Source organism: Lissotriton helveticus, chromosome 5_1, assembly GCF_964261635.1.
Source record: "Lissotriton helveticus chromosome 5_1, aLisHel1.1, whole genome shotgun sequence".
NCBI classification, from domain to species: domain Eukaryota; kingdom Metazoa; phylum Chordata; class Amphibia; order Caudata; family Salamandridae; genus Lissotriton; species Lissotriton helveticus.
Window position 1 is genome coordinate 1,794,310,208 of NC_136065.1, and position 23,768 is coordinate 1,794,333,975.

The 23,768-nt window shown below is 45.4% G+C and overlaps 1 long non-coding RNA gene across 1 annotated transcript in view; it reads left to right on the forward strand.

Annotated features, from left to right (window-relative positions):
* Positions 1–2,982: 2,982 nt before the first annotated feature.
* LOC144753818 (uncharacterized) overlaps positions 2,983–23,768 on the forward strand; it is a 292,234-nt gene continuing 271,448 nt past the window's right edge. The window contains exon 1 of the long non-coding RNA XR_013594546.1: positions 2,983–3,106. This is a non-coding gene — a long non-coding RNA (uncharacterized LOC144753818). The remainder of the gene's footprint in view (positions 3,107–23,768) is intronic.

The following is a 23,768-nucleotide window of genomic DNA, read 5'->3' on the forward strand; positions in this document are numbered from 1 at the left end:
CTTTTCTTTAGTCAACTGTGCTTCCAGTCAATCACACTCATTAAGACCCGAAAGACCGGAAAGGGCCGAGAATCTATTTTCCGTCGGTATTCCCCAATCATTCCTTTTAACAAGGGTTCTGGCTTTTTTTTGTACGGGGATCCATTTAGTTTTCAGCATTGTTGGGTTTAAAGTATTCCCTCCTCTACTCATATAGAAAAAGTCCATTGTTAGTGGTACTATTTCAGTTGATCTGCGCTGGGGGGGTATATATTAGCTAGGATGTTTGGTAACACTTCTGGATCAGACAGGTGTAGCACCACACAATCCCCTTTAAATTTTTTAGTGCCACCCCCGATCCACTCAACTCTTCTAGCTTTAACTACTTCTTGTGCCAACTGATCCCTGCCTCCCGGGGTAAAAGCCATATTCCTAGATAACCAGTGTAAGGATTTATTTATCAGGGATGGAATATTTTCAACTTGCCCTGATTCCAAATGGGGCACGTTTGCCAGCACCAATATTAAAGGAGATGCCTCTACTATTAGTTCTACAGGCCCCTTCTCTAGGTTAAGATCTACCCTGGTGTCCCTTAGTCTCATCCCTTCAGAGTCACTCTGATTGATGTGTAAATCCCTAGAGCCCTCCCTCCCTAGGTCAGTGATCTCCGTGGAAAACAAGGGAATATTTTCAGGTAGTTCTAGACTAGGGACAGTTTGGGTGATTTTACTTTCAACTAAGAGTGTTTTTGATACTGGTTTTTCTTCTAATGATTTTTGTAGAAGACCCCCCAGCCTATTCACCTCTTCCGTTAGCTGGTCTATTTTACTTAAAAGCGGCTTAGTTATAGTTTTAATCTTACTGTCCAGGGCATTTAACAACTTCTTGAATTGGTCTTCATCCAAATGTACCTTTCCTTCGATAGATCCCCCTGTATCATCACCCTTAATGTCCGGTGGGGATACATCATGGCGTTTTTTACCTGATCGAAGGCCACCCCGTTTAGGTATACTCTTCTCCCCTGCCTTCACTACTCTTGTAGCTGGGACCGGTGTAGGGCCCTCTTCTTCTAGAAGTATTAGTTCTTCCTCAAATGTACTCTCAGGTACAGAGTCAGCAATAGCTACTAAGAGCTGTGTCAGAGAGTTATTCTCCGGGGTCTGGAACACCTCATTACTAATGTTCAAGGTAGGAGTAGGTAGAGGTGTGTTGTCAGTGAGCAAATCTGGAGAAAGGCTCTGGCCCAAGGATGATCTCCTGTCATTGTTTATTTTGGCCACTTTCTGAACCATATAGTTATCCATGGTATTACGGGGGACAGTCACATTTGATTTAGACATTTTAACAGGCGGATGTATCAAGTAGCGTCTCTATGAATCCGTGTAATATACACTTAGAGGTTAGACAGTCACGGGTAAATCCAATAAGGAGAAGGTAACTTATTTCTGTTATTTAACCAGGGGTCAGAGCCCTGTCCCTGTCTCTTCGTGCCGATGAGGGCCGTAGAGGGCCCGCCCTTTGCCCGGGCTTCGTCCCGCGAAGCGGGGTGCAGCGCTGCTTATCTGCGCCTCCTGGCGCTCTCGCGCTGTCAGAGAGCGCGCCGCCGCGTAGGCTGCCGGGAATTGTGGTCCCGGAGCGGCGGCGCGTGTAGTCAGCAAATAAATGACTCCTGGCGGTGGCGGCGTACTTCTGAGTGCCTGGCTGCCACAGAATGACTCCTGGCGGTGGCGGCGTCTGGCAGGTCTCACAGGTAAGTAGTGGTTTGGTCTCCCTTTTTACCACTATTTCTCATCAGCAACATTATTGTTTACTGCTCTGATAGAAGTGAAGGTGGACCTCTACCATCCACCAGTGCTTCATTGAAGGAGAGGTGAGTTGGTAGCACAACAGCAAAGAGCCAAGTGGCCTTCGCTGAGGTTAGTAAACTGGTTGGTGGTTCAAGAGAGGATGTTTGATGTGAACCCCTATCCCAGGAGGATCATGCTAGTGCTTGACAGACTGCGACCCTTGTGAGGCACAAAAGCAAGAACAAGATGAAGGCATCACATAGGTTATGCACCTCTTGTTAGTCATGAAGTAAACTACATGACTGCTCCAAGAGAGTGCTGAAGACACCACTTTAAAGAGCCAATGAAATGTGCATTTTTATAATGCACCCATCATCAAATTAGCATTGACCTGGGGATGTTTGATAAAAACACATCAACCCATTTTGCTTATGTTTTTAAAAGTACGAAGTTCCAACCCCATTGACAGCCAAACGAATAACAAAGATTGTACAACATGTAGCACCTTCCCGCATGTAACAACCATCAATGCTTTCTGAGCCCCTTTCACACCTGCCTGTTGAATGTTTATTCTGCCAGCACCCACTTGGTATGCATGCATTGCCTCTACTTACCCACCAATAAATAATGGCACATTATCAGGTGAGAGTAAGTCGCCCACTCTTGGATTTTTCTATTAGATTCTGGCACTTGTAGATTCTAGTTTGCAGTCTGAAATTCAGGACTACAAGCCCCAGAATACAAATTAAAAAAAAATACTTGCCCTGGACAAACGGCTCACACCTGACAAAGGAAACGTGGGAAGCTGTACAGTCCCCGTGGCTTACAGAAAGTGGAAGCCGGGTTGACCCAGGAGCAAAGGCAGGTGATAGCCAGGGGAGTGCGTGCCTCCTGCCTGCGAAGGTTAAAGATCTACCAGTGTTTTCAAAGGTGCTGCAGCCACCCAAGCCCCTGCCTTCTTTTTAATTGAGAAACTAGCCATTAGGGTCGTGACCTCTCCTGCCCGCAGGGCGGCCATGTCAGGTGGGGGAGGGTCCAGGCCGGGTCACGCACTCTGCCTTTGTTCTTAAACAGTTCAATTTCCCTTCTTTTTGAGATAGAAGATACCTTTATTTCAGTGATTAGCGGAATTAACGCGTCTCGCTCTCAACCTAACCGGAGACGCAACGGGAGAACTATTCACTTCCGGGTCAGAGGCATTGAATGCGCTGCATGGAAATGCTACGAAAGTGTGTGAAATCATTCCGCGTCGAGGACAAGCACGGCACCCCCATGCCTCGGAAGGGAATGTACTGATTATTGTACTACTGAATACCAAGTGGTGCTGCGGGCTACCCCTGGTGAGTATTAGAGCTCCGTGTGAGGGCCAGTTTAGGAATGACTGAGGCTGACAGTTTAAGATTGATATGCTCTGGCAGTGCAGCAGTGTAATAGGCGTCAAAGGCGAGGATTGAGGCGCATTGGTAGAGCTCCAGGGTGTGTGTGGGGAAGAGGTGCGTTGACCATTACGCTGCAGCATTGGAGGGTTGTAGAGTTGCAACACAAATGCAATATAGAGCGAGTTCATAGGATACGTTCGAAGACCTCCCAGGTGCTGCGGATAACAGCTGAGGTGAACTGCCAAAGCTGAAGTGATCATGAGGTAATAACTTTAGAGTTTCAAAAACCTATAGCATGATGAGTTGTATACAATAATATTTTTGTATTTGGCTATATATAGCTAAATACAAAAAATATATATTACATATCTGAAGAACTAGCCACACTGCTCTAGTATTTGGCAATTAGGGAGTTTAAAATATTTTGTTAGTATTACAGCGAAGTTTGTATCCTTTATGTCAATTCAATGACCTATATTTTATGGAAAGTTGTAGAGCGTTCTCCTTGACATTGGAGAATAAAAACGTGAACACATAGATTAGAAATAAATCTTAAGACTATGATTTGGTTCATTGACTAAATTGGCCTTAGAAGAGAATAACAGGGAGGCTCTGCAGATCAGCACTGAATTGCATGTGAGTTACATAAACTAGCACAGGGACGGACTGTAGAGGCAGGTGGTCATGGCTCAGTGATGCCATTCGAGGGGTGAACGGCAGGTCACGAAGGAAATGCATTCAAACAGCTAAGGGAGTTTTATATAATTATAATTGCAGGGTGTGCGACAGATGAGTTCAGGGGCCCAGAGGCAAAGCAGTTGCAGGCTCTACAAATTCTTCAAATCTCTTGTTTTCAGGATCACACACCTGTGATGTGCACTCCGATAGGATCATTAGATGCATGTGATGGGGCCCAGCAGCATAGTATGTCGCTCCACTTTGCAAGAGGCGTGCAACCCCGTGCAGGAAGATCCCTCCTCTATTGATGCTGTGAGTTTCTCAATGCACCGCCCTTGGCTGGTTCCGCTCTTGTGCTTGTTCCCACCTTCATTTCTGTCTGACCTACAGTGTTGTTAGCAGCCCTCTCGTCTTTAGCAACGTTGGTGGTGGAAACAACAAAAGCAATTTGAGGTCAAATCCTGGAATTTGGCTGTAGGCCTTTAGCTGTCTCTTGGCGTCGCAGCACGCCCAGTTGAAAGATCTAAGGCTTGGGTTCCGCTGCCTTCCCATTTTTCAGCTAACTTTGGCTCATTTCTTCCTCTCATTCTTCCCGTCTCTCAACCCTGACCCAAATCATACCTCTGACCACGCCTCCCTCAGCAGAGGTTTAATTTTTAATATGACTCCAATAGCCTTGGGCCAGGTGAATCAGCTGACGAAGACCTGATAGAAGTGATAATTAACTTCCTTGTGGGAGTGTGTGCACACATTGCTGCCTTTTCATTGGTTCCTGCATGGAAAAGTCTGTTGTTGGCCACCACCTATGTGAGTGCACCACAGGTCCCTATGGCGACGTACTACAGGTGTGCGTGCCTAATGGTTGGTTCTCAAGCTCAGGGGCGCATGACGCCAACGTACGTGATGCATGGCAGATTAGACCTGCTGATACTTGCTGGATCCAACTGCTAATCCCACCTCCACCATCGTAATTGGAATTTTCATTCTTTCCTTCTGAGGCACCGCCTGCTCTGTCTGCAGCCGGATACATCCTGAGGCCAAGTACTACGTGTGTTTCTGCGTAACCTTCCAGACTCCATGCATGCTTGCTATGTCAGTGATGCCTCACGAAATAGAACTGGTGATCTGTCATTATCAATGCGACCAGTTACCAAATTCCATGAACCAGACCCTAAGGAGTTACCATTGTAGGACCCCATGATGTGGACTGTGTGGCCACCATCTTTTCTATCCCTGATGTTTGGGCACTAGACTCTGCTAGTGCTGTTGAGTATAGGCCTAATTTCTACACAACTTTTATAACAAACAACAGGTGCAGGGTAAAGAGAGGCTAAATTACCATTATATCTTCGAATAATTGAATCAAACAGAGGAAACTCCTCAACCTTTAAGGAAGAAGCTGAGTGAGCCCATTCCCAATCCTGCCCCCTCCATGCTTCAAACATAGCCTGCTTCTCGAATACAACTCAGTCGACTTTCGCTGTGCAAATTAAATTCCTCCTCATCACAACCCCACAATCCGTTGTGTACAGTGAGATAAGAAAAGTTTACATCCCAACACTACTGATTTCCCCATTTGTTATTTCCAAAGCCTAACTAGCAATGGAATTTTGTAAATAATTTCTGAAACAGCATTGAGTAATATGTGGTACTGCTTTATTGGATACACGCACATATTTATATATGCTTCTCATGCCAGCTGGTAATGTTATTCCATGGTAGAGCATCGATCGGCACATATGCATCGGTAACAGTACACTCTTCATGTGCACATCTCCTTACAAGGCAGTGTGTGCTTTGGCCTTAGAGCTGGTGAAATATGATGGATTTAAGAAAAGTCCTCTGTGGCAGGGGGACTTACCCCTCAATGTCTGAGCCCATCTTCTCACATTGTAAATTCATGGGCCACCTGCTCCTTACACATGCTGTCATTATGTCCCATGCGCACCATACTGCCTGCCATGTATTTCGGGCATGTTTTGTAAACAGGTGCCCCTGGATTATGACACAGTCTGCTCATGTGCTCTTAGATTCTTGCACGACCAGCCCATGTGCCAATCTCATCACACTGTCTGTTTTTATGGCCCAGGCTTTTTGCACTATACCCTTGTGCCACAAGCTCTTCACATACTCCGTCCATGTGTTCTAAGCTCTTTTGTGAGCCACAAGCACCTCACACTCTCTATGCCCTAAGTTGCTCACATGCACCCGTTGCACAGGCTTGTCCCACTGTCTGTCCATGCGCTTCAAGCCCTCACACTTTTTCCATGCAACTCAAGCTCTTCACAGTGTTCATGTTCTTCAAGCTCCTCATGGGGTCCATGCGCCCCAAGATCTTCCCACTGTCTCTACAGGTGCTTCAAGGTGCCTTGATGCCTCTGGGCTAAGTTGCGCGGTATAAGTCTCCATTCATTCATTCATTCAAGCACCTTGCGCTCTGTCAGTGCACCCCAAGCTCTTCACACTGACCATGGGCTTCAAGCTTCTCACACGTGTGACAGCTCCTCCTACTGTCTATGTGCCAACAGCTCCCCACATACGCCTAAGACTGTCAGGTCCCGTTGGCCCAGATACTCACTGTGCCAGCTGCATGTATCACAAGTTCCTCACAGAACATACGATCACACAAACTTCTTAAATTAGTCAAGTGTCCCAAGGTCTTCACACTGTTAACCCATGTACTCTAAGCTCTTCACGCTCTGTCCATGCACTCGTACCAACTTGCATTGTTTGTGCCCTAAGCCACCCACATTGACCACTTTCCCAGGCCCTTCCCATGATTTGTTCATGTGCTTCAAGTGCCTTATGCTCTGTCCATGTGACCCAAGCGCTTCACAGTGTCTGTCCATATGCTCCAAGCTCCTCACTCTCTGTCCATGTGAAAAACACAGAGAGCTGTCATCTTTAGAGCATGTGTGGGGCCTGTGTACATGTGTGTTTCTCCTGATGTGAATCACGAAAGAGAACATCAATAGACTCCATGTGATCCATAATGCAGTCGCCAGAGCAGTAGATAACTTTTAAAAGAGAGAACATATTTACCCCGTTTGAAACAAATTCATAGATCGCAGGGTGCATTCCCATATTAATTTTGATCTTGATCCTGGCTTATAAAGTTGTGCAAGCAGTGTCAATAATATTTAAAGCACAGACTAAAACTATATGTTCTCAATACAACCTAAGATTTGGGAATTAAACTACTGCTTGCTGTGCCATGAATTTCAAGCATTGGCAAAGCATATAAACCTTGCCTTTGAAATCTATATTTGATTTGCCAATGTTTTTTTTTCCTAGCTGATTACCACTTATGATTGAATGTCTACTGTGGCCAATTTTAAATGTATTTTCTCATGCTGTAACCCATTCGCTGCCAGGCCTTTCTTCCCCCCTGTGCCACCTCTCTTTTGGCTATTTTGGGCTATTTCTGAATTCAGCAAAGGGTCATTTGTGGAGACCCTTTAAGGCTTTCCTATAAAAAGTATCAAGTTGAACTATAGGAATATTAAAATAGAGTTGGGAAAAAACAGCCATTTGTGCCTACATTTTCACCTGTAACTTTCTTTTAACTATACAAGATTTTTTAAAGCAATATACCGTTACATCCGTGGGACCTTTCTGGCTGTGGGTATATATTAGGCTTGTAGGTTCACATAGAACCCGAGGTACCCAGAGCCAATAACTGAGCCCCACCAATTGCTTTTCATTGTGTACCGGTTGTACAGCAGTTCACTTGGTAAAATATAAAAAGTGAAAAGTAAGTATCAAGGAAACCTATGTATTTCCGAAATAGAAACAAGATATGGAGTTTAAGAAGCTGTGATTATTTGCACATCTCTGAATATGTGGGTAGCCATACTAGCAGGTGAATTGGGGATAATATTTAAAAATGTATTTTTTTTTACATACTGTCTTACATTTGGATTGCAGAAATGCAGTCACCCCGTTGCGCCTAGGTATTCTGCAGTGGCAGCTCCTCTATAGGGGCGTTTGGGCGCCGCCCCCCTGCTTTCTTGTAGTGCGAGAAGGCAGAAACATAAATGGTAATAACTACCATTTGTTTCTGCCTTCTCGCGCTGCGAGAAAGCAGAAGTTCCTGGTTGGGGGTGGGCGGTCCTGCGCCGCCCAAACAGTCAGTATGAACAACAGTGGACAAGCCACTCCCCCTGCCCTCGAGCAACACCGCCCACTCTCCCTGTTCTCTATACACAGAGAAAATGACCCGGGTGGGGCGCAGCCTCACCAATCACAACGCTGCGGTGGAGGGGAGGGAGGCTGAATGCAGCCTTCCTGATGACGAGCACTGCAGGGATTCAAAATGCAGGACGGCGGGAATCGGGAGTCTCGGCACAACCAAAAGCGGGACGGTAAGTTTAACTTTTATTTTATATATTTTTTTCCCTTGAACCCCTCCCGCCTCCCCACATCCCCGCCGCGGCCGTTATGCCGGCAGCGACTGGTCAAACCCACCTAACAAGGTGGAGGAGAATTATTGCTCTGGTAACAGCTGACAATTTGAACTTGGCAGCTTTATGGATTGCTTTGTGTCTAAAGTAAAACGCTGGAAGCTTTTAAAAGCTTTGTGCAAAGGTTGCATTCTGGAAACACCCACCAAGCCTCTATTTATAGCGACACCCACTAATTTCTGCTCCAGCCCGTGGTATTGTCAGGGGAAAACTTGCCGTTCAGTCCGTAACCTGCCAGGCACTGCACCCCAGAGCGATTAACAAGACAGAGAGACAGGGGACAGGGATCAAAAGGACACTAAAAATGTCAAGCAAGGGAGCTGTAGTTAAAATATTAGGTGAGACCTCGCACTCGTTTATAAATAGCAGAGCACACCCTGCCATCAGGACGTCCCCAGTACCGCACTTTCCTGTTTGTGTCATTGTTTGAATTTCTGTACGTTTCCAAAAACCGCTTACACTTCGTTGAATCTAAGGGATGGTGGAAAAGTGAGATTGCAAATGTGCACAAAGCGAATTTTTAGTGAATTTTGCAAGCAGCGCCACACTTGACTTGCCTTTAAGCAAATTTTGAGAGAATTTTGCAAGCAGCGCCACACTCGACTTGCCTTTAAGCCAGTTGTTGTAAATAAACGAGGTTGCCTGTGCAGGAGGAACCCGGAGAGGTGTTTCTGCATCGAGTGCTCTAATTGTAATCGGTGCAAAACGTGAGGTAGTCAGTTAGACAAAAGTTCTGGCTATTTCCACGTGCTCGATGGCTGTTTACGTTTAACAGAGAAGTGCATTATTTTCCTTGTGAAAGCGCTGAAATGCATACATTGGTAGATAATGATGGCATTGTTTGCATTTCTCCACACGCACTCTGGATCGGGTTTTGTGCGCATGCAGTGTAGCAACAGAGTCCCAGGTGGCGGTGTCTGGAGGCGGCCTATCATTCTTTTGCAGCGTACCCCCGCTCATAAATTTTAATGCTGCTGGAGATGCGTTGTAATACAGCTGAAGGCACACAAGTAATTAAAGGGTTTCGTGTGCGTTTGGCACCCCACATTTCTCGAGGGGTTGCTGTCTTTTGACTTGAGGGTGGCGCTGAGTGGACTGAGAAGTGGAATAAGAATCTGAGGCCAGTCTGCAAGGTAAGGAACGGCCCGGCGGTGATCGAAAAGTAATGAAAGTGTTCACCTAATTACGACGTGAAAAGTTCAGAGGTATTTTTGCTCATTGTTACCGGCTCTGCTGCACTCTCCATCAAACACTACTGCATCTCGCTGCACACAGTTCCACTTCATGCTGCTGCGCTACACACATCTCCACTACACACTACTCTTCACCTGGCCTGCCCCCTTCCTCCTCTGAGGCCCCCACAATAGACTGCACCATAGACGGCACCTTCCATGTACTGCTTCACTGTTCACAGCTTGACTGCTCCCTCCATTGCGCTGCAGTGCACACTTTTCCACTGTATAGTGAGTGACTCGTGGCATGCTACCTACTCTACTGTAAAGTAGACCACTTAATTAAGTGGCCAGGGGGATGCAGGGCTACCATTTGCACACTGCCCCATTCCCCACTGCTGCATTTGGACGATGGAGCACTGGACCCTACATCCACAGCAGCTGATGGTCCAGGGCAACGAGGGTGGTTGGAGGGGTGTGGGGTCATTTTGGTAGAGTTATCACCAGTGTTCTTGGGTCTAGGGATACTACCGTAGTGCTGTTGAGAGCTGACCACATCTGTGCCATCTGTCCCTAATTTCCCCGCATTTGCCCTCACACATTCTATTACTAGCGCTGGGACGCTCACGGGCAGCCATGCGCTTTAGAAATCTGACAACATAAACATAAACATACACAGTGGTGATTTAGGGTTGTCATCTCGAATTATGTCAGTGCTGGTGTTTAATGTGGGTGACATTGGTGGTCCCTGCACTGATGGTGTCCACGGTGGTACACGGGCTGGTGTTATAAGTGGGTGGGTGTCCCTGGTGATATGAGTGCTGCTTGTGCCCCTTTGGAGTTTGGGGGATTCACAGGTTATGTCAGGGCTAGTGCTGTGCACAGTTGTTCTATAGGTGGGTGTCTGATGGTGGTCTCTGCTCTAATGTTGTCCACTGTGTACAAGGGCTGATGGTATCAGCAGACAGCGGCTGGTTGTACCCAGTGATCTAAGTGCTACTTGTGCCCAGTGCGGCCTTGAGAGGTGTGGAATTCCTAGGTAATGTCAGGGCTGGTGGTGTCCACAGCAGTTCTTTCGGTTGCAGTCCCCTGTGGTCTGTGCATTGATTATGTTTAAGGTGGTGCCTCTACAGGACATCCCATGTGATCCTAATTCCAGTGCTACTGTTGCCCACAGTGGTGCAATGTGTCTGTGCACATAATGACATTGACTGGTGAGTGATGTCGCACTTTAGTATATGAAAGCAATGACTAGCATTGATGCAGGCTGTTGCTTATTAAAAATAAAGTAGTATATGCCAAATTTATTTGAGGGTATATCCTAGAGAAAAGTGATGTCATTCTTAGGATATTCTGAATGAGAAACTACCTACATCATTATCATATGGAATATTTTTATTGCTGTCATAACAACACTTTCACAACCTCCTTATTAACATTCTTGCTTTCTCAAATTTGCTTGAAAATGCTTCATTTGCCCACTCTTTTTTCAAAATGTTCTCGGGGGAGAACCCCCCGAACCTCCTTATGACAGTAGAGCTCGCCAACTAAGCTCGCTCACCATACGTCACTCATGACAACCCTTTACGCCTCACCACTTTCAAATCTCACCAGCCGCCACTGGTATTCTGAGGACTGGGTTGTAAAGAGGCTTGCACCTGGGCACAAGGGACCCTGGAAGATTCCCACACACACAGAACCCGGGGAGGTTTATTTGAATGTTGTTATGGGGCTCTAAACGGACACTAGAATCAAACCCATTCCTGTGCAAGTCTCTCAACGAACGAGAAAGGAAAACTGTTTATCAGCTGGGTACATCGACTGAAGTCTGACTTCCTGAAAGGGCATGGAAAAAAAATTAAAAGTGCAACCTCTGGTGCATGTCTGTATTTCCGGTCACCTGCGGCAGATTGGACATCCACACAAGCCACACATCCTTGGACTCCCCCAGGTGCCCAGTTTTCAGAAATGTCTGGGTTGGTAGGTTTACCTACATGGCCGCCGAGCCCAGGACCAAAAACACAGGTGACACCTTTGCAAAACTAGGTCGTTTTGTGATTGATCATTTTTGATGCTTCTACAATTCGTTTTGGGCCCTTTCCGGTGGCGGACACTTTACCCACCCACACAATTGAGGTACCATTTTTTCAGTAGACCTGGGGGAACGCTTGGCGGTAGAACATTTGTCTCGGTTTGTTGCATCTCACAAGTTTCCCACACAGAAATTTGAGCAAATGTTTTTGTTGTTTTTTTTAGCAAAATTGGAGGTTTGCAGGGGGTTCTTGGTAGGAAAATGTTGGGGGATCCACGCAAGCCACACATTCTTGCACTCCCTCAGGAGTCTAATTTTCAGAAATGTCTGGGTTTGGTAGGTTTCCCTACATGGCCGCCGAGCCCGGGATCAAAAATGCAGGTGATCCCCCTTGTAAAACCAAGTTGTTTTGTGATTGATCATTTTTGATGCCTCCTTAATACGTTTTGGGCCCTTCCAGGTAACGGACAGTTGGCCCACCCGCACAAGTGAGGTACCATTTGTTTTTTTATATTTCTTTTTATTGAATAAAAACAAAACAAGGCATATACAATATCCAAGGTAGCGGAGATCCAAAGAGGGTAGAGTTGTATAATCCATCATTACAATAAACATCACAGTGATGGGGATAGGGGGGGAGAGGAAAAGGAAGCATCAGAGACAATAACAGTAAAAGGTAAGGGGGAGAGCAAGACCTCAGATACCAAAGGCACAGGCGGATCACATATATCTCCTCTATATCGATTCCAAGGGTCCCAAATCTTATGCCATTTTCGGGGGCGAGCCGAGCCAAGTACACTGTTTTCTCTCTGAACATGCACCAATCCATGTTTTCCACCCAAACATCAAGTGAAGGAGGTCTTGGGGATCCCCATAGCTGTGCAATGTTCCTTTTTTGCAACCATGGCACCTAGGGTCACCCACTGAGTCTGTTTTTTGTGCAAAGGTAACTACCCAGGCAGACTAATAGGAACAAATACTGGCTATTGAAAGAAACACATATTTATAAACAACTCATTAAAAATGCAATGGACTGTAATGATATCAAAAAGATTGATTTTTAATATAATTATAAAAGATATGTGGATAAATCTGATTCAATAAAAAGATAATTACATGATCTGAATAGACATGAATTATTTGAACAATGTATGGCGAACAAACATATCAATATACATAAGACTAAAAATAAAACATTTTGTTCTTAAAAATAATTTCTCCAATACAGGATGTTTCTAAGGCTGTGAGTCTACGCGTTTCAACAAAACATTTGTCTTCCTCAGGACAGTTTGATATCAGCCATTATTTCTAAAAAAGATAAAACAAAATCACAAACATATAACAGTACATTGCAAGCACTACTATTTACATATATCAGAAAAAGCATATTTCTTTTTCTATTTTCTTTTTTCTTTACAAAGCCAGAATTCATATCAAAGAACATAGGTTTTTGAAATGTTCACATCTTTGATAAAAAGTCACATTTAACTAAACATAAGGTAAACCACTAGGGAGGTCATATGATACAGAAAAAAATAGAAAATTATAGAACAATTAGAAAAATTAGAAAAATTAGAAAAAGACGTAACATTTTTGGTAAACTAATATTACTGGAAATTCCTATAGTTCCAAAATTTTATACCTGATTAAATGCTATAGATTTTCCCTAATTATTATGACTTCATATGTCGCATCCATATGTAGTATTACGTTAGAAATGAGATTAGTTATACCTAGGCTGGAGTAGTTAATTGTAGTATCTACTATTCCAATCATATAAGTAGCAATTAATATTGAGGTGAGGAAACTACAACCATTCATTCACATTTTAGATTAGATTACTTAAAAACCTTACCTAGATATAGAGAAGTTATAGAATGTACAATACGTGGTAGATGGGGCGGATAAGGCACCTCTCCCTTTATGGATGGAGACGGTATGTGATGGCTATTCAATGAAAGAGATATGTATATTGGAATATAGTACAGTTCCACTCTAGTCCAATATGTTAATTACAAAAGATAATATTTTTACCTGTTAAGACAGTAATCACTGCTGTCTTCCTACCAATGCCCACAAATACTTTTCACGCTTTGTTTATTAAAAGGTTAATTAAAGGACAGGGTCCCTCGTTGTTTTCAAAAATGATGTTGCAATTTTGGGCTAGAGAAAAAAGGATATATAAGTTCTATTATTTCACTGGGTACGTAACGGATTGCGAGCGTAGTCTGGGTACGTAAAGAACTACAAACTTAGTCTGAGTATTAGATCTAAGCAAAGACTCCTAAATGCTGTTGGTTACCTTTTTGGCCGGTGATCAAATGGACGCTGGGAGTAAAGAACAGTAGTACGTGTTTCCTTTGCTGTACTCTCTAAAAAAGGCGGCTTTGTCTTGTACATCAGCTACAAATTGTAAAAGAGAGTTCAATTATTATAAGCGGCTAATATATCTAAAATCAGTTTCAGAGTTCGTAATGCCGCTTTCTAACTGCAAATTACCTGTTGCGTGATACTGTTTGGGAGGTGGCAGGTAGCGGATGTCGAGCTTGTTTGGACCGATGGGAAACAGACTCTGGAAGAATTTCTTTTGGGGCTGAACTTGGTGGATGAAAATCTACGGTTCACGGCGCACATTAATGAAAGCAAGGTTGAGTTCCTAGATATTAATATTAAAAATAAAGAGGGAGCCCTCGAAGTAGACTTATATACGAAGCCTACTGCTCGTAATACCCTTCTGCATTTCACGAGCTATCACCCACGCTGCCAGAAGGACAGTATCCCTTTCTCGCAATTTTTGCGAGTAAGGCGGAACTGTACTAATATTAGGGACTACGACACTCAAGCCGAGGTCATGAAACAAAGGTTCATAGAAAGAGGCTACCCTCGTCGCCTAGTCAGAGTTGCCTATAAGCGAGCAAGATTCTATGATCGCGATACCCTTTTAAATTCACAGAAACAGAAAACAGATCCGAAATTAGTATGCATTACTAAACACTCAACCTTGAATTCCACGATTAGGCAGATCATAAATTCAAACTGGCATCTTTTAAATGTCACAGATAACCAGAACAAGTTAGAAAAACCAATGTTTGCGCACACGCACACATTTTTCTAATTTTTCTAATTGTTCTATAATTTTCTATTTTTTTCTGTATCATATGACCTCCCTAGTGGTTTACCTTATGTTTAGTTAAATGTGACTTTTTATCAAAGATGTGAACATTTAAAAAAAACCTATGTTCTTTGATATGAATTCTGGCTTTGTAAAGAAAATAGAAAAATAAATATGCTTTTTCTGATATATGTAAATAGTAGTGCTTGCAATGTACTGTTATATGTTTGTGATTTTGTTTTATCTTTTTTAGAAATAATGGCTGATATCAAACTGTCCTGAGGAAGACAAATGTTTTGTTGAAACGCGTAGACTCACAGCCTTAGAAACATCCTGTATTGGAGAAATTATTTTTAAGAACAAAATGTTTTATTTTTAGTCTTATGTATATTGATATGTTTGTTCGCCATACATTGTTCAAATAATTCATGTCTATTCAGATCATGTAATTATCTTTTTATTGAATCAGATTTATCCACATATCTTTTATAATTATATTAAAAATCAATCTTTTTGATATCATTACAGTCCATTGCATTTTTAATGAGTTGTTTATAAATATGTGTTTCTTTCAATAGCCAGTATTTGTTCCTATTAGTCTGCCTGGGTAGTTACCTTTGCACAAAAAACTGTTTTCCCTGACCCAGGAGCACGATCCAAATCAGGGGGTCCTTGTTACCCACAAAATATAACCCACTGAGTCTGTGCCACATAATGATCAGTGGGCTCCCAGACATTTAAAAGGCAACGTCTGGGTTCAGGCAAGAGTGCCACACCCGTGACCTCCTGCATCGTTTCATGGACCCTTTTCCAATAGTCCAATACCTCCCGACATTCCCAGATTATGTGGAGGAACGTCCCCAGCTGACCACAGCCCGACGACACAAACCCTCCTCTGAAAAGCCCATACGGACCAATCGGGGACCCATGGCGTATATTCTATGCAAGATTTTGAGCTGGACTAATCTCAATCGCGCCGGAATCGCCACCTCTTTTGGTGAAGAAACCGCCGATTGGCAGTCTTCATCATCAAGCTCAAGGCCGTCACTGGTCCATTGGTCACGCAGACGCGAAAGAACGTCCGCCCTTTGGTTAATCAGTTTCTTATACACTAGGGAAATGGTACTGTCAGGCATATGGCCATCCAAAACACGATCCTCTAAAGGGGTAGACTCCGGTATCACCTCCCCTTCCAGGAAGACAGACGTCAATGCATGCCTAATCTGAACATATCGAAAATACTCCGAGTTTCCCAATTCAAACTCAGCCTGGAGATCTGCAAATGATTTCACCCGTCCCTTCACCCACAGGTCTCCAACTTTAGAAATGCCAATAAGATCCCATTTGTCAAACCGTTCAGTGTTCCACAGTTTGCCAAATTTGTCAGATCCAAAAAGCGGGGTAGCCAAAGTCAGACGGTCTTTCCATCCTAAGGAATTAGTGGCGTCACGCCAGATCTGCACAGCTGTCTTCGTTGGCCCCGACAAAGCCTTCAATACCGATCCAGAATACAAAGCTCTATAATAATTACTGCCAGGAAGTAACTACCTATACATGGCAAAACCAGGGTTCAACTCAGGGCCGTACATACCATGATTGATGGCACTTAGTTGTGAAGCCCAGTAATATCTCTTAATATCAGGGAGGGCAATACCTCAGTCATACCACGGGAGTGTCAGTTTAGTCAGCGCAATACGCGGTCTCCCATCCCACAATAGCTTACGTTGTAGCTCTTCCACGGAACGAAAATAGCTAGCTGGGACGATATCAAGGGTATTTTGAAGAGCATAAAGAACCCGAGGGAGCGACATCATTTTAAAGAGGGCCGCACGCCCAGGCATGGACAATGGAAGTTTCCGCCAATTTGCCACATCTTGCTTCAACCGGGTCAAGGGAGAGAGAAGGTTTCTCTCATATTGGACCGCCGAGCTCATTGAAATATAGATTCCGAGATATTGGAACCCATCTCGAGCTATCTGGATAGGACAATTGAGCGGTGGGGTCGGGTTTTGCCACTAAGAATGTATAAATAGGATTTCGCCCAGTTAATGACCAAGCCGGAATTTCTGCCGAAAGAGGCCAGAACATCACAAAGTACTATTAAGGATTTCCTAGGGGAGGTCAAATACAGCAAGATGTCGTCCGCATATAGCAAAATACGGTCCTCAAACTGCGGAGACCAGCTAATACCCTTTATCGAGGGCTCCCAGCGGATCCAGGCCACAAGAGGCTCGAGGGCTAGGGCAAATAGGAGAGGCAATAGCGGGCAGCCCTGGCGAGTCCCCCGCCCAAGCGAAAAAGGCTCAGAGACGCGACCATTGACAACAATTTGAGCGAGCGGGTCTGCGTAAAGAAGACGCACCCATCCAATGAAATCTGAACCGAAACCGAATTTAGCCAGTACCGCCCACAAATACGGACATTCAATAGTATCAAACGCCATCGTGGCGTCCAATGACGCCAAAATGGCCGACTCCCGCAATGTCGAGGCCTTCGCGAGCACTCCGTGCAAACGTCTAAGATTCAGCGCCGTATTCCTATGTGCAATAAAGCCCGATTGATCCGGGTGAACCAATTCGCAAATAACCTTTATCAATCTATTAGCTAACAATTTAGCGAGAATCTTAGGTTCAGCGTTTAACAGTGATATCGGTCTATAGGATGCACATCTATTCCTTGGTTTTCCCTCCTAGTGAATTACTACTATCGAAGCTAATCTCTGTTCACGAAGAAGGAGACCAACTTCTTGGGACTCTAAAAACATATCCCTCAAATACGGAGCGATCCTATCTGGGCAAGCTTGTAAAGCTCAATCGGGAGACCGTTGGGACCCATCGCCTTACCAGAATTCAGAGAGCGCATAGCCAATGCCACCTCATCTGCAGTAATCTTACTATCCATAAGGTCCCTGTCCTCCGCAGACAGGCACAGGAGCACGATGTCTCGTAACAACAAGCATGAGTCCTTCTCCGGCCTGTCTGACTCAGAAGAGTACACAGATCGAAAATGATCAGCAAAGCATGTCACTATCTCCTGTGGGTCGGTGACCAGAATACCGCCCTCTATCTCAATCACCGGCACTACATGATTGGCCCTGTCTTTTCTGTCCAGCCATGCAATCAATTTACTCGCCTTGTCCCCAACATCATAGAGACGCCCCTGCTGCTCTCGACTAAGGGCCTTCGCGCCATCTGTTACCAATGTTCTATAATCCAACTGCTTCAGGCGCAGGACATGCAGCCTAGAGCGGGTAACCTCCTGATCCAATTCCACTTCTAAATCAGTTATCTCCGTCTCTATCCTCACCACATCTTCTTCCTTCTGTTTTTTAACACCAGCAATAAAAGAAAAGAGAGAGCTTGACCTCGAATGACAGTCTTGAAAGCTCCCCATACTGATATGGAGGAAGAAACCCAACCCTCATTTTCGGAGAAATAAAGGTCCAATGCCTTAACTAAAGCACTACGAGTCTTTGGGATTACGAAGATACCAAGGGTTAATAGGAGCCAACCTTCCCCCAGAACCAGGCGCTAATTCCAGAGCGGGTGAGTGGTCGGAAATACCCCGAGCTAAATGCCTGACCTCCGCGACATAGGAAGCCTGTGCAGCCGGCACTAGTATATAGTCAATCCTGGATAGACTACCGTGAACGCCGGAAAGAAACGTATATTACCTTTGAGTAGTGTGAAGCAATCTCCAGCAGTCTACTAAGCCCATCGTATCAATGTAGCCAGCCTTGAGCTCCCCTTAGGTCCCTAGGGGGGTACCTATCCAACACACCAGACACCACTGAATTAAGATCACCCCCCAGAATCAGAAACCCCCCAGGGAGATCCAGTAGAACTCGACCCAGGTCGGCAAAGGTAGTAGATTGTAAACCAGGTGGAACATAAACAGACACCAAGGAAAGTGTGCGGCCCTCCCATCGCCCAGACAGAGCCACATAGTGTCCTCTATCATCGAGGATCATTGAATCCACTTCGAAAGGAAGAGAGTTCCTAAGGAGGATTCCAACCCCACGGGAACCAGATGTAAATCCAGCATGAGCAACCAAACAATATCCCTTTCAATTCATGGCATGACATGTATTCCCAACCAGGTGTGTTTCCTGTAACAAAACCACGTCTGGGGTGTGTCGCTTCAGAAGCTGCAACACCACCCCGCGCTTAATCCTGTCCCCTAACCCATTGACATTCCAGCTTATCAACCTCAACCCCCTACCCCCATCATAAAACAGATAGAAGACCCATCCCCCCTCCAAGTCCCGCATCTCAATGTCAGTTGTTTGCAATATAGCGCCTTGTTGAAAAAGAAAACAAGAAACCAACACCCCCCCACCACCCCTGCCCAAACAATTCGATAGAATACCCCCCACCCTGCACCCCTGCTTTCGACTATAGAGCCACCCCAACTTGCAGTGTGCCTGTCGCCCCCACATCTAAACTAAACTACAAAAAGTAAAGCTGAGGAGGAGAGAGATCCTCCGATAACTCAGTAACCCTCTCAGTTCAGCTGTGTGGAGCTGCACTTGATAATTAGAACCACAGCAAAATACCCTGGCGACCCCAGGAGTAATATAAGCAAGACTTATTCCTGGTCCATATGTCCGCTCTCGGCACCACCAGATTGTCCCTCCAGGTCTTTCAAGGACGTGAACGTGTCCAACCAGTCGGCCACCATGTCAGGCTTGTCAAAGAAATAAGTCCTGTCATCACGTTCAATTCTCAGCTTGGATGGAAAGCATGGCGTATTTAAGTCCCAAGTCCCGAAGTCGTCTCTTCACCCCCATGAAGCTGAGTCTTTGCCTTTGAACCGCTCGGGTGAAGTCCGGAAAAAAGCTAATAGACGAGTTCTCAAACTGCAAGGGTCCATTCGCACGAGAAGCCTGAAGAATGACATCTCTATCTCGAAAGTTAAAGATCCGTGTTATGATAGGCCTTGGCGGGGCGCCCACTTTCGGTTTCCCACCAGGGACTCTATGAGCTCGCTCCACGGTAAAAAAGTGACTGAGTCCCTTGGGCTGGAGGTGGGTAGAGATGAGGTCTTCCACAAAGAGGTCAGTAGCTTGATCTTCCGCCTTCTCCGGAACTCCGATTATACGGACATTGTTCCTTCGGGACCTCCCTTCAAAATCCTTCAGGCGACGAACAACTGTGTCATTCACGGCCCTCAGATTCCGAACTTCAGTCTGTAGCTCCATGACGTCATCGGTTAAACTCGATATTTTAATTTCTAGAGATTTGACCTTTTCGTTCGTTTTTGTGAGGTCTGTGCAAATTAAATTCACATCTATAGACACAGTGTCCAATTTATGTGCAAGGGCCTCAATCTGTTGCCCAATGGTTGATCTGACACCCTCGATTGCACCCATAACGTCCGTCAATGTCGGTTCGGTGCTCCGAGATGCGGAATCCTTCGTCGCATCTTGTGACCTTCCCGGGCTACCGGGCGATCCCTTGACCTGGGTATATCTATCCATGACATTGGACTGGGTATATCCACCCCTTCTGTTGGTTCTCAACTTCTGCCGGTCCCCCTCCGGTTTGCTCGCCATTTCAGGACAGTCTCAGGTTGAGGGAGGAACCAGGCAACGGGCAAACACGATATAGAAAGGATCCGGAAAATACAAGACGTACCTCAGGGTTCCGCTCACAAAGTGGCTCAAACGAAGAACGGTGAACCCCTCAGGCGAAAGTCAAATAATTCGTATAGTTGTCGAATACTAGTAAGCGCTCAGAGGGGTAGGGCCGCCCTCACAATGAGGCGTCTTCCGATTCCGAGACCAGTCCAAATGTCAAAAACGAAAGTGAAAGTGAGACTGTGCCGGTCTCCTTCACAAGTCCATGCCGATGTTGTTCAATTACACCTCGGGGACTCTGCCAACCCAAGCACCGGGCATCCGGGAGACGAAGGCCGCAAACTTCTCCACCTCACAACTTCGGTTCCCGGGGTCGGATCGGGACGCGTTTTTCAGCTTTCATCTCTCTCGTGGTTCCTACACTCACAGACATCAACAGCAATCAGGATATGTAGCAGGATATATGCGGGAGGGTACGAGGGTCTCGGGAGCTCCTAGCTCACGCGGCCATCTTAGATGCGCGCGAAGCTCCTCCCCGAGGTACCATTTTTATTGAGATATCTGGGGGAACGATGGCAGTAGAACATTTGTATATCCTTTCTGATTCTGGAAGATTATGGCCCAGTAATGCAAGGTAAATGTGTGATTGTAGTCACATTTAGAGAATTGCAGGGCATCTTGGGTGAGAAAACTTGTTGGGCTACACGAGAGGGACACCACCTTGAACTCCCCTGGGTTTATGCTTTATGAAAATATTGAGCATTGGTAGATTTTCTCTGGATACATTGTACACCCTGGAGGAGAAATCCAGAAAATGCAAATATTACTTCACAACCAGCTAGTCCTCAAGCACACTCACATACTGGTTGGATTTGACTCGAGGGTGAGTGAAGGGTCAGAGTGTAAACTTTTACTAACAGGAGATTTCACAAAAAGGAAATGCACTGTAATAGTTAAAAAGTTAAAAACCTGAACCAGTGATTCACAGCTTGTAAGCTGTAAAGCCACGACAAGGCACCAACCTTTTTACAGGCCATTCACACACCTTTCGTTTGTGACACATGCAAGACCATTCACACTGTCAGCTGCGGGCCCAGTACCATACAACACTTGCATCAACAGGCAGCGCCATTCAAGGGCCCATCACTTTCAAATGCCCATATGCCTGACACGTTATAATAAACAGGGTTGACCCAAAAATAGTCACAGGAACCTGGGTATACAGTTTGATATAGAAGAAGGGGTCCCGGACTTGGAGAGACAAAGAAATCAAAATAACATTTGTAGGAAAAATCAAGAACAATTTCGGCCGATATGATTCGCACTGATCGGGATCCTTCCCTGGTTTACGAAGAGTCACAATTAACGCTTCACGGAGCGTGGAGGGCAACCTGCTGTTCATAAGCCTCGTCAAACATAGCTTGAAGATGTGGCACCAATATATCCAAATACTCTTTGTAAAACTCCGCTGGGAGTCCGTCCGTGCCCGTTGCTTTGTCATTTGGCAGTGCATTGACAGCATTGCGTATCTCATCCAAGGTCAACGGATGCATTAAAAAATCCTGCTGCCCCTTTGACAACCACACCAGGGCTACGTCAGCTAAATATTCCGCTATCTCAGGCTCCTCAGCAGTTTGCCTGCATCTGTACATACCCTCATAGTGCTCAACAAAAGAGGCCAGGATGCCTTCACTTTCACAATGCTTGATCCCATTCACGCAGATTGAGTCGACAGTATTGATTTTTGCCCAGCGTTCAGTTATTTTTGCTGCCAGCGCTCTACCCAGCTGTCCTCCCTCCCCATAATATCTAGCCGTCCATCGTCTTGTCATGTGTTTTACTTCCAGGTCTGCCAATTCGTTATAATCAGTAATCTTTGATCTAATGGTCGCTAGTGTAGTGACATCTGACTCACTGTCATACTGTCTCTCGAGTTCAAGGAGCTCCAATTCAAGTGCCTTCATGGATCCCCGAAGTGACTTAAGAAGCCCATCCTGGAGACCAATACACGCTCCGCGAATCGTCACTTTGAACGCCTCCCACAAAGTGTCTAGACCTTCCACTGTGCCTGAATTGTGTTCAAAGTACTGAGTTATAGCATCCCTGATACCCTCACGAAACACCTGATCCTGTAGAGCTGAGGATTGCAATCGCCACTGAAACAACAACGGGGTATACCTAGGTATAAGCATAGTGAATAGCGAAGGGGAATGATCAGAAAGTGTCCTAGGCAAGTGGGAAACATGGGTAACCCGTGAGTTTATGTCATTAGTAGTCAGCCAATAGTCCAGGCGGAACCAAGACTGATGTGCATAAGAGTGGCAAGTTCCCTCCCGTGTTCCAGGGTGTATCAACCTCCAAATGGCTATAAGGGACAAGTTGTGTATCCCAGTCTGAACCGCCTGCATGGCTTTCTTAACAGTTGGTTCAGATTTAGTGTGCCTATCCAGATCCGGATTCAAAATCGCATTAAATTCGCCACCGCAGATAATGGCAGTCGGCTGTAGCCTATAGACCTTGTTCCACAAGACATCATAAAAGGCAGTGTCATCCACATTAGGACCGTACACATTTATAATGGTGACCATCATTCCACACAATTTCCCCTGCACTATTATGTACCGACCGTCCATGTCAGCCTCCACATGGGATGGTTCAAACACAAGATTTTTCTTAATCAAAATCATAACCCCCCTCGCATAGGAGGAGTAAGACGACACAAATTTGACACACGCCGAACTAGCGGCAACGTTATTTGCTGCTTGTTTGTTTAAGTGAGTTTCCTGCAATAGAGTGACTTGCACATTGTGCCGATCCAAAAAAGCAAGAACCTGCCTGGTTTTCTTTGGATAGTTTAATCCCCTGACATTCCATGGTATGCATGTCACCTTACCACCATCCAACAGTGTCCATGATGTTCAGAACCGTAAGAAGAGCTGCACCCCCTGTACCTGCGTCACATACAATACACCCAACTCGCCTCTGCACCATGCTCCGCAAAAAGCAACCATGAATCGAATCACAAACAAACCCCCCTACCCACTTAAGCATCCCAAACATGCCAAGACTCCCCAATACCAAAAAATACAGAAACAAAACCCCCCTCCCCACCCATCGTGAGAAGCTAGTCGTCTCATGGCCTACACCCATGTCGAAAAAAGCATATGGGTTATTCCCTCCTGGGGGACACCAGCCGCCCTCCAACCTCATGGTGGTACCTAGGGGGGTCGGGGAAAGTCTACGTTTCCTCCCCAGCACACCCCACAGTCATCGTAACAACAGTAATATACTAAACATTGACAGAATCTAATGCGCAGTCGAATGCACATAAACCTCCCTACACAGATAAACAGCAGAACGTGGCTCTCAGCAGTCCCACCTCTGCGTGCTAGTAGCCAGAGAGATGCGGACATGCTGCAAAACAAAGTAGTACAGCAATGCATAGCTGAGCGTCCCACCTCCCCCAACCATATCCAATGCCATACCAAGCGCATTATACTGATATATAGCAGCCCAACCACTAATCCCATCAAGACAAAATGTTCCAGCCAAACGGCACAGATACAAGCACATCCCAAAATGTCCAGT